An 11,205-nucleotide genomic window follows, 5' to 3' on the forward strand; every position below is an offset into this window, starting at 1 on the left:
GGGATTAAGAAATGGATGCTGTGAAATCTCAGAGCTATGATTTTATGCTATGATTCATAGTAAAACTCCACTGCAATGTCCTAAAAAGACAGATCAGTACTCCAGTGCACTGAATGAGTAAGTTAGTGTTAATAAGCAACACAGCATTGTTTAATAACATCAGGCATGCAGGTTGGGCTTGTGCAAAAATATTGGCCATTACATGTCAGCTACTGAATAAGTATGTTCATCATAAAGAATTGAATTCCATCTGAATTACTATTTTAGTGCTTTAACTTCTTTCCCTTGAGAAAAATAAACTAATTACAATATGCTGTATTTGAGTATGAAGTTATAGCCCTCTTAATTCATTTTTATGGGAAAGGAAACCTTTCCTGACAATTTATTTTCTAAGCTCTCTATTTCAAGAAATTGGTTTTACTGTAATTCAGAAAATTAGCTATCTGTACCAGTAAATTCCACCGAATTATTTCAAGAAAATAAAGAAGTTTTCAGTAGTTATTACTGCTAGTATTATTCTATTGAATTATCTGGCAGTTTACCAAAGGGCACTAGAGGGTGATTAAAAGCAGAGAATAAATAACCACATCATGTATATGGTGGAATATTTACCTGGTAAGTTTTAAATATTTCTAAGGAGGGTGTTCCCATAGCCTTTCTTGTCAACACTCCAGATCTTTAACATTGTGATTTTTTTTTCTTATATTCAACTGGAATTTCCCTTGTAGTTTGCAATTGCTGCCTCTTGTCCTTTCAATCTCCAGTTCTTAGAGGTGATAGAGGGTGGACAGTTGCCTCAGCACCTTTTGGGGTTTGGGGGCTTTTTTCTGCCTTCATGGTCCTATGAATCTATTTTTGTATTCTTTTTCTTCCTTGAACATCAAAATATTGTGAGACAAAGAGTAACGTTCACCCAGTTAAGTGGATTTGACTGTTTCTACCATGCAAGTGTGCAGTGGTAAGCCCATAACACATATACCTGCACTGAGTGATGGAAATACCCATTTTTCTGGCCATTATTTCAGTCACCTATTGCTTTAGAATTCAAATGCTTGTTTCACAGGCCAAAGTTTCCTCTAGGTTGCAGCTTCCCTTGGGTTCTCTGTTACTTGGGGCTTAAACAAAAAGAAAAACAACCCTCCCCTCCTTCCTTGTAATTGCCACAGAAAGGGAAGAGGAGCCTCAGCTTTATGTCTGAGAATAATGATGAAATTCAGGTAGACAGAAGTGTGCACGTGTTAAAGAATGAGAAGACTCTCAGTCTCCTTGTCAAGTACTATTGTATTTTCTGGAACTTTGCCAGACAATATTTTGTTGCAGAAAAGTAATTCAAAATGTATGAAAATCTTTGCTCCCCATGCCTACCTTTACGCTCAATCTCTATTTAAGTGCAGATGCAGAGCCACAAAAAGAAATTTAAATCTATTGCAAATCAAAGCAACAAAGTTGCAAAACAAGTCTAAAAATATATCAGCTTTCAAGATGAGTATGTAATTAAATTCTTTACAAAAAGTGTATATACAGACAGATGTAAAAACAGCAGATATTTATAAATCACTTTTCCTGCTATTTATTTTTATTTTGATGTTTCATGTTTTATTGATAATTTATAGAAATCCATTGCTATATATGAAATTAGAATATATTATAACTATTTTCAACTACGTGATATAAATGTATTCCAAATTCCAGATGTGATTGTCAAATAAATTTGATTTGTACTGGTAACAGTGTGAACTGGCAGGGAAAAAAATAGAAAGTATTTCAAGAGAACAAGAAAAACCTGCTCAGTCTGTAAACATCTTGAACTAATCTGTGAATAATTCTTATAAAAGATGTACTCAAACAAAATCAAAATTGCCTCTTTTCAGTCTTTCAAAACTGAGTTAAAATAGGGCACAATTTAACCAGGTCTGTTCAGTAGTCTGTGCCTTGTGTGTCATAGAATCACATTTCAATTCCCAAAAAAAATTGAGCAAAAGGAGATGCAAATAATTCCATTCCATTCTTTTCCATCTTCTAGGATTTCATTATCTTAGAAGTCAAATGAATTTTATGATTGATATTGTCAGAACTCTTTAAGGGTCTGACAGTCCCTTGTTATCATCTTAAAAATTGTTAGATTTTTCTGTCAATAAAAGTTATCAAACCCCAGAGGGCTGGATTGAAATAATTACATGGCATAAATGTATCTCCCTAAAGACAAACAAAATGCACTTGAGGGTGTCATTGAACAGAAACCTCTTGCACTGATAGGAAAATGGCAACCTAAGAAATCTCCACCTTACCTAAGTGTATCATGATCCTATTCTTCCATAACACAGAATGTATTTTTCATTATCTGAATTAAAATTAATTGCAAAACTATTTCTATAGCAAAGTGGCAGCAATATATTCAGAATTTACATTGCAAAAAGGAAATAGCTACAATGTCTATAAAATGAACCATGAATCAAAGTTTGCCAAGTCTCTCTTAAAATCATACACCTTTCATTTATTTTAAAACCACATATCTCTTAGTGTTCCCCAAAAAATAAGAATGAACTTTCAGTCTATGAACTGGACTGTGAAACCAGCATATATAACAGTTTCATCAGAAAAGTTTCAAAAAAAGGTTGAAAAAAAGAGTTATTTTCTTTTTGACAGGAATATTTGCAGATTTGATGATTTTGCACAAACTTAGTTTAGTGAAAAAACAAACAAACAAACAAACAAACCAATCATTTCTTCTCTAACAGCAAAACATCAACCATTTTTTGAATAGGAGTTTTGATTTGTTTGGGATTTTTTATGTACAAAACAAATTCCAAAACTCTAGCTCAAAGAAGAACACTTGAACAAACTAATGGTTTTATACACATAAAAATTTGTAATAAGTTTTAATAAGAATTCTCAATTGCTTTTGTTCTATATTCCACAAAGAAAATTTTAAATTAATATAATAAAAATTTGGTTTTCTTTTGGCTCTAGTTAGTGCCTACCTCAGTAGTAACTTTGAAAATGACCTTGGGAACACTTTTTAATCTCACTCAACTCTGTCTGGGAAAATAATAGTTCCTCGTGAGTGCTACAAATTGTAAATTAATTGAATTTCTGAGGTGTTCTGATATAGCAGTGGTATCAGCACAGCATACAAGAAATCATTGGAGAATAATTCCTCAAGAATCCTAGTCCCACCACTTTTTCAATAAAGCCATGTCATACCAGGTCTCAGGCACAATATAACTGGAGCACGTTCTCTTTTCTGGCTTTCTGCCAGGAGTGGATTTCATCCTTGGTGAATTTTACTGCTTTTTTCATGCTAATAAATCCATAAGACAGCAGCACTTTAAAAGAAAGGAAAAGCCCACAATTTCTGCATCTTAATAGTGTATTCACTTGCAAATTACTGAGGTGATATTTGAGGAAGGTAAGAAAGGAGGATCATTGCCATCAGTCATCACCTGACACTTGCATCCTGTAACATAGTTTCACATAAACAGACCCATAACCAATCCTGTAACTTCTAAAACTTCCTTTTCTAAAAGCAAACAAAACCCAAACAAACATAAAAACACCTCTCCAGATCGAAATACTTGGAGTGAAAATGTGCGCACTCTTTAGCTTTCCCAAAGTTCCCAGGTAAAATCTGAATATTTCCACCTTGAGACTCTTATACATTCATCAGATAGATTAAAGAACTGTCTGCCATCAGAGATTTTCTCTCCATGGAAATATCAATAAATATATTAAATTGCTTCTCAGGGAGTTGTAGGGATTTTTTAAATAAAATAACTAGATAAAGCTTCTTGTCTTTCATTCCCTGTCAGGTTTTCTGACCTTAAATCATTGTTGTGGCTCCTGCAGGAATGTTTTCCAATTTTTCAATATGTTTCAAAGCATAGAGGGCATAGATATCATGGTCTCATTAGTGCAGTGTAATACAGCATCACTTATTTCACTTATTTGCCTACACTGAGGAACAAGGAACTGTGCTTGCTACAGCATTACTTTGGCAGATCCTCTATTTCTGGCTGTGTTCTATGATGCCTAAATTATTTTGGTTTCAGTACTTTCTCAGAAATAGGTCACAACCAATAAGTAATTTACAGCTTTCCTCATGTTGTTAATTGGTGGGGAGCACACTGGGGTGTCAGCAAATACTGCTTGGTGGGAAAAACATCAACCTGGATTCACTTGGATATTCCTTGGATATGTATATTTAGGCTGAGATCCTTGACGTTATTTAGGTGTTGAATCCCAGAGAAAACATGTCAATGAGATTTTGTTACCTAAATACTTCTGAGAGGAGGGTTCTGAACTTTAGGGTTGCAATTCAAATTCAGTTGCAAGACCTGTCACCCCCAGGCCTGCTGTGAGAGACACCATCCCTGTGCCACCTGGCCATCCATAACCTCTGATCCATCCTCTGAAAATACCTATGGTTTTCCACTGGCTACAGATTTCTAAATTCCTAAGACCACTACAACACACACAAACCTTCACAACCTCCTAAATTAAATTCAGAGAATGGATCAGTTTTTCAGATGTTATACTGGAGATTTATTGTTCCAATTCTGCACATTTTCAAAGAATGGTTGCTTGTGATAAGACATTGTAGCAATAAATCAGAGTGATGCCATCAAGAATATACTGGAGATAAGCATTTTATATTTTATTTAGTCTAAATTAGAGCCTTTTTTAAAAGTTACTCTACAAAAACCTTTTAGATATTTTCAATACACTAACATAGTAGAATGAGGTTAAATGAATTGGATCTCAAAGAATGTCTCCTTCCTTAGAAATTCTCCAGAATAAAACTTTTTGATATAAAAAACAATATAAAATTTGATATAAAACCAATAGTTCATACTTATTTAGCAGTAATTTTATTTCAATTTAGCAGTATTTATTGCAATCAGATAGTTTGTTCCTTTGAATCACACAGACAGGAGGGTTTCCTTGAATTGATTCCAGACAGACCTTCAAAGTCCTTCATTTCCAATCTTACCACCACATTTGTGGTTCTTCTTTTCTAACATTATTTTATGATATCGTGACATATGATATTCTAATATTAAAATATTTTTCTCAAAGTATGAGTTCCAAAGGAGATCCTAGTATTCCAAGAACTCTGTTGTGTTGTTCATGCAAAGGTAGTATCAATCTTTCCACTGCATTTTATTATTATTCTGCTTCTGGGCCTTAAGTCTCATTGGCCCTTTTAATTTGCCATCAGTACAATGGTTTTCTACCCTGGCTCCATAGAATTTTCAAAATCACTGATTTCCAGCATGCCACCTCCCATGTCATAAGTGGAGCCAACATTCCTAGCTGATGGCTTAACATTTGGAAGTAGGAAAGTCATGTTATTCCTTCTCTTGATGGACTAAGAAATACCACACTTGGGGTTTCTATACGGTAATAAAGATACTTATTATAATTACTTAATGGAGACTCTAGATTTAAAACTAAGAACTATATAAGTAGACTAAAAATTACCTTATTTTTTTTTTTGAAGCAAATATGCAATTAAACAGAATCAAAGGGAGCATTTTGTGCATGTTATACAATGGTTGAACTAACGTCAGAGCAACCTGCTGAGCAGTTCCACTTTTTTTTACTTTCATAATTCATAATAAAGCCCAGTGACACTACATCCCTCAAAAGCCTGAGTAGTTTTAACATATTGTAATAGAAACACTAAATCAATTCAATTCAATTTATTTAAACAAGACGAAAACCCGGAGGAGACCTTCATGCATTCATTCAAATGACAGCCTCCAATGTTAGGACCTAAAAATAAGCAGCAGAAAAAAACCCCACACCCAAAACCAACAACAAATGAAAGCAGTTTTAAAAATATATCCAGTATGTGTTTTATGTCCATTGTGTTTTATGCCCATTGTGGCATATCTAGGACTTTATAAAAATAAGTCAAATGCAAGTCACTGAATACCAGTAAGTCACTGCTTTAAAAAATTATAATGAAAACCATATCTGGGAAACTTGCAGTCTTACATGCAAGCATGCAAACATGTTTGCATGTTTCTATAAATTTTTTTTGCTCATTTCTATAAATGAGTCTATGAGTAAAAGTAAAGTAACACAGGTTAAAATCCTCATATCTGCATAATCAGTTCAGTCTATTCATGAGTCCTTGTGGAAATCACAAAGGTAAAAAACAAAATAAATCAAACAAATGTGGCATATTACTTGAATCTTAAGTAAAAAGACAAAGTTACACTATGTACATGATCACTGAAATGAGTTTGTGGCAATGAAGAACAGGAAACTAATCCTAAATGTCTTTCACATGAACATCATGTCCTGCTGATGTAGAGAAATAATCATGTCTTATTCAATAGTAATTGATAAAGAAATTAAACATATGCATCAAAAGTTAAAAATCATGTCAAATGAGCAAAAAAATCCCTAAACCCTTTAAAAAACCCCAAACATGTAAATAGCATATTTTGCAAAAAATATTTCAGAATTCAAACTCAAGATTAAATAGGAACAACTTGTTAAAATCCTCTTTTTTTGGCAATCAGTTGCACGAGGTTCAAAATACATTTTACTTCAACAGCCAGGTCTGTGACAGATGGTCCACGAATGCAGATTGCAAAGTCATCAGTGTAAGAGCAACTCTGGAATCTACAAGGAATCACAAGGGCCACTAATGTGTCTGAAGAGAAAAGAGTATCATAATACATGGAACCCTCTGGGGCACCTTGTTAATTATTACAGGGTCACATTTCTGTGTAATATTTTATTCTTTACTCTAGAGCTAATTTGCAGTCAGTTTGGTGTAGGGTTCTGAAAGCCCAAGGCCAAAAAAGATATTACACTAAAAACTTGTGAAGGACGATTTGAGAGTCGTCATTAGTGGAAATTAGTTTGGCATAATTGGTGGATAACTAGAGACCAAGAGCTAGTTCCAATCAAGAAGCAGCAGATCATGTGAACCTGAGGGCTAAGTTCCAGCCTACAAAAAAATGAAAAAAAAATCCCATTCATTTTAAAGTTGCTTGTCCTATTCATTCCTAGCCTGAATTTGGTCTGTGTTTTGAAATATAAAATGTAAACAAAATTACCTATAATTTTAGGTCATGTGTTCCATGTTTTCAATCTACAAATTTTTTTTATTTTATTTAAAACAAATGGCAGTTTGATCACCTGGAGAATAGCTGCAGTTTTCCACTTTGAGAACAGGCAGTATCTGTTCATATTATAATGCCAAGAGGATGACAAGGAATAACAAGATCCAAATATACTCCAAACACTCTTTGGGAACATCAGAGCTGACTGTGTTGCTGATTTCACATTGTGCTGTAACCACTGAGAACAGTGTTCCTCTCCAAGCAGTGTGCACTCTCATGCTTTCAAACCATGTCATACAAAAGTATATAGGACATCCTAGTTATGATGTTTACTACAACAGAATAAAGAAAAAACATATGCACTAGATGAAAGAAGGGAAATGTTTAGAATTTTCAGGAAGAGAACTAAAAGGAAGAAGAAACAAACATCAAAAACAAACACTGGATACTATCCTAGGAGTTAGCAATGAAAGAAGTGTTTGTTATCTCCTCCTGAAGTCATGGGGAGTTGTAGACACTGAGGGCACTTTGCCCCTGTGCACAAGAGAACTACATTTTTAGCACCCAGCTGGGACCTTGATTGAAGACTTTCCTTTCCAGTCTCCATGAGACAGGCAATTTTATTGTGAAAGTTCAGAGAAGCCATATCCAGACAGAATTTAGTCACAATTTGCAAATAAAATCTTTCTGAATATCAAATATGAGACCAAACCTTCCTTATTAAACTGAAGTGAGTGGAGCCTCATCACTTACTTCACTAGGAATAATATCAGTCATTTAAATCTGTTTATACTAACAGGTAACTTAATTTTTCATCCAATTAGATCACACAGTCCAATTTGTAAGACATCAAAACATGCATGTGGTCCTCTTTTAACCCCTTCCTACTCAGTTTCCTGACTTTCCTCAAGCCCTGAATGATTTTTCAAAACCAAGGTTGCTGCATACCAGAGACAATATCCAACAGAGGGTTATTCTTAAATCACAGTTGTCTTTCAACAAAACTTAGATCATTTAACCTATTTCCTTATTAACATATTGTCAAAATCAAACTGCACAAATGTGGATTTTTGTAAAACAGAAAACAGAGAACTTGAATTTAGTTGCTAAATGATGATTCACTCATGCTCTTTACTGATATTCACTGAGCTTTCTTTCTCAGTTATTTCTGGATTACTGTCAGCAAGAAAGCAGTGGACTAATAACCCACCAAGAATCTTTACTATAGATCTGAATGCAAAAGAGGGATCTTGAAATATTTTTCTTTTAATACATAAGCTGAGTTAGAAGTGATATTGTGTCAAGTTGCTTTGAACCAGTTGAATGAATCTGACCCCCTGTTGTCAAGATGACATTGGAAGTGATGGAACTGCACTTTAGAGTGGAGTGGAGAGCCAAACTGGAAGGCTGTCAGCTGAAAAGTATGAAGAATATCAGTTACTCATATTAAAGGCTAAATTAATTGTATGAGTTAATGAGTTGGACTGTTCCTCTTACCATGATCAAGAGAACATTTAAAAGTATGCCTCTCTAGTCTATTATTTTATTTCAGAAAATACTATAAAAATAGAAAGAAAGGGAACAATTTATTCTTTACTGCTCTTCTCTGACAAAAATAAAGAGCTGATGCCTTTTAGAAGCAACTTATTCTGTGCAACTTCTCCTGAATTTTGAGAACCATTAATACCAGCTATTTCCTTCATTTTTCTCAAAGGTTTTGGCAAAACCTGGAGTTCCTGCATAGTAATACCATTTACAGCTTATGGCTTGACAGGTTAAGAGCTTTGAAAAAGGCCAAAGTTATCTTTTATGTTATTTATAATATTATTAGGTGTATTTTTAGCCAGACATTAATGCTTAGGCTTTTTTTTTTTTTCCTGCAGGATTAGAAGCAGTGACTAAAATGTACCATGATGAGAACATTTAAAGGTCATTGCTAAACACAATCTACTGCGTCTAAAAGAAAATTGTAACTGTCACATTATGGATAATTTAAAAAGAGCATCTAGTAAACTATAATAAAGGGCATTCTCTCTTATTATATCTTCAAAAAGTGACTATCTGAACACTTTCAAGGGTTACCAAGTGTACTCTCTGATAAATGTTTTAATCAGGAAGACAAATACAGAAAATATTACGTGACACTTAAGTATGGCCTATGCTGTAGTTCTCCACACATATATAAAGTAGTTTGTTGTTTATACTGGAGAAAGGAAAATCCTTTGATCCCTTTTCTACTTTTTGAATAATATGCATTGTGCATGTGTTACGGAGGTGGAAAATAACAGGGTACTCCCCTTGACAGAAGTTTCCATTGAAAGACTGTATATGGTTTAGAAAGTGAGATGCTGTCAATATGAAAAAGGACTACACATGTAAAGACTTCCAGGTAATAATAGTAATCACTGTTAAAATACAGAAGATGGCAGCTAAGAATGAAGAAACACACAATTTTAATTGGTAGCTGGGGCAAAAAATAAGTGGTTTTAGAAGGGTTAATCCACTTCTGAAATAAGCTGTCCCTTATGAAATTGCTGAAAAAAGTTTGAAAATCTTGTAGGTATTTATAAATCTCAGAATAAAATCAAGATAGGGTTGACTTACATTGGAAAGCTTTCATGCCTACAAATTCTTGCTTATTAAAATAGTAGCAGACATGAAGGGTTAAGCAGAAGGAAAATGATCTTCTGAAATACAGCAGGGATCTAAGCTAGAAGGAAAATGTGTGTATTCCCTCTGGGCTCCTGCTATGCCCTTGGGATGCCAAGCTAATACCATCCCAAGACCAAAGATGCCATATCCCAGAGGTGGAGCTCTGTAAAGATGCATACTCATGCAGATCTCAAAAACCTCTCTTCTTCCCTCTCTTTGATCCATGAACATTGAAAAGCCTACACTGCACAGCCTGTAACCCCAAAATCTGTAAGGACTCTTTCCTGATACCCATTATTGTTACCTTAACATCATTCTGCTGTATTGGCTTATAAATTCATAACAGTCTGAGATTCAGTCTTTGCACAGCGCTTACTCTTACTAAGCAAATTTTCTGGCCTTGTGAATACTGAGAGACCCTCAGACATTAACACAGCCATTAACTCCTTGCTATAAATCAGGAACTTGAGCAGCAAAGGTACCTCACCAAGGAGGTGAGAGCACCAGGGCTCCTCCCCCAGCCTGGCTCCTGTGACCACACCAAGCCAGTGGCACCTGCCCTTCCCTTGCAGCCCAGGCATGGAGGCGAGTCAAAGCAGAGGACCCCTGCTCTCACTGTGACAGAAATCTGCCTGCCACCACCTCTCCACAGCCCAGGGAAGGCCTGCTGCAAATCCACCTTTGGCACTGGGGTTTTGCAGTAGCTCTGCTGCAAACCACTCCTCTCTGCACAGCTCCTCCATAGCCAGCAAAGCCTCTCTTTCCAGCCTCCCTCTGGAACTCACAGCTACATGAGAGAACACTCCCTTCATCCTGGTCCAGAGGCAGGGTCCCTAAACACAGCAGTAAAAATGGTATTTCAGCTGAGATCAGGACTGATAAAGGACAGATCTCAATAAATATCAGTAAGTGTGTTACTAAGTATAAAACACTTATTCTGCTTAAGTAATGGAAAGAAAACAAAGTGAAATTGGTTTATTGAGATACACTTAGCAAGCTCCATTTAAACAAGATTTTTGCTGTACTATTTAACAAAACAACCATCTGCCAAAGTAAAAATCTTATTAAGAATGTATGAAAAATTAATACTAATGAAGTACATCTACCAATTTTTTAAAGTCAACTGATATAAGTTACAAATGGGATATAAGTTATGGCAAGCATATGAGATAGGGCAGATTAATTTTGTAGCATCTAAAAATTTGGAGTTATGTTTGAAATGTTTTTAAGCATGACTGTTGACAGATGTGATCTAGGCAATTAAGTATAATTTTTAAAAAGTGTGCAGAGCTCCTTCAACCATACTGGAGAGTTTTGCTGAAGTGCTTCAAATATTTTTTCATAGTTTTAAAAAAAGAGAGTAGATGAATGACTGTATTGGTGACTTCATAAAGAAAATCTGCTATTTACAAAGGTGCAGGACATTACTTTTGTGTTTCTCTCCAAAGGATGTCCATGAAACAATTATAAC

This window comes from Prinia subflava, chromosome 9 (genome assembly GCF_021018805.1).
Source record: "Prinia subflava isolate CZ2003 ecotype Zambia chromosome 9, Cam_Psub_1.2, whole genome shotgun sequence".
Classification (NCBI taxonomy): domain Eukaryota; kingdom Metazoa; phylum Chordata; class Aves; order Passeriformes; family Cisticolidae; genus Prinia; species Prinia subflava.